General features: G+C 39.3%; 1 long non-coding RNA gene across 1 annotated transcript; it reads left to right on the forward strand.

Annotated features, from left to right (window-relative positions):
• Positions 1-6: 6 nt before the first annotated feature.
• LOC106322281 lies at positions 7-476 on the forward strand. The gene is made up of 3 exons (XR_001266326.1): positions 7-138; positions 222-345; positions 457-476. It is a non-coding gene; the product is annotated as an uncharacterized LOC106322281 (long non-coding RNA).

Here is a 476-nt window from a genome sequence, read left to right on the forward strand (position 1 = left end):
TTTAAATTATTCTACATGATTTGTTGACCTTATATTCACATCGCAGATGTTGGGTGGGCAAATTCAATCTGTACAAGGTTCTGACCTTAAGGACGTTGAAGTGATGACTTGAGTTGTCGTCCGTTTTGTCATTGAACCGTAAGTCTACACAACCATTATTTTCTCATCTCTTATATACATGGCATACTTATCGTAATAACTTATTTCAATTGGCATAACAGGACGGTGGTGGTGTACCTGTCTTTATGTGACGAAGCTGCGGCAATGTGTAGGAGTCTCATCAGCCAGGTGATAGAAGCCAGTCTGTCATGGTGGTCACTACTGTGAATCCCAATATATTTGGAGGTGTGTTATATCTGTAAACTTAAATGGATATTGAGAACGGTTTTGTCAATATATTCCAGGAATTAAATTATGCTAGAATCCATAATCTACGAAACACTCTGCGTTCCGCAGGTAACCTGTACCTCAACTCC

Source organism: Brassica oleracea, unplaced genomic scaffold (genome assembly GCF_000695525.1).
Source record: "Brassica oleracea var. oleracea cultivar TO1000 unplaced genomic scaffold, BOL UnpScaffold13076, whole genome shotgun sequence".
NCBI classification, from domain to species: domain Eukaryota; kingdom Viridiplantae; phylum Streptophyta; class Magnoliopsida; order Brassicales; family Brassicaceae; genus Brassica; species Brassica oleracea.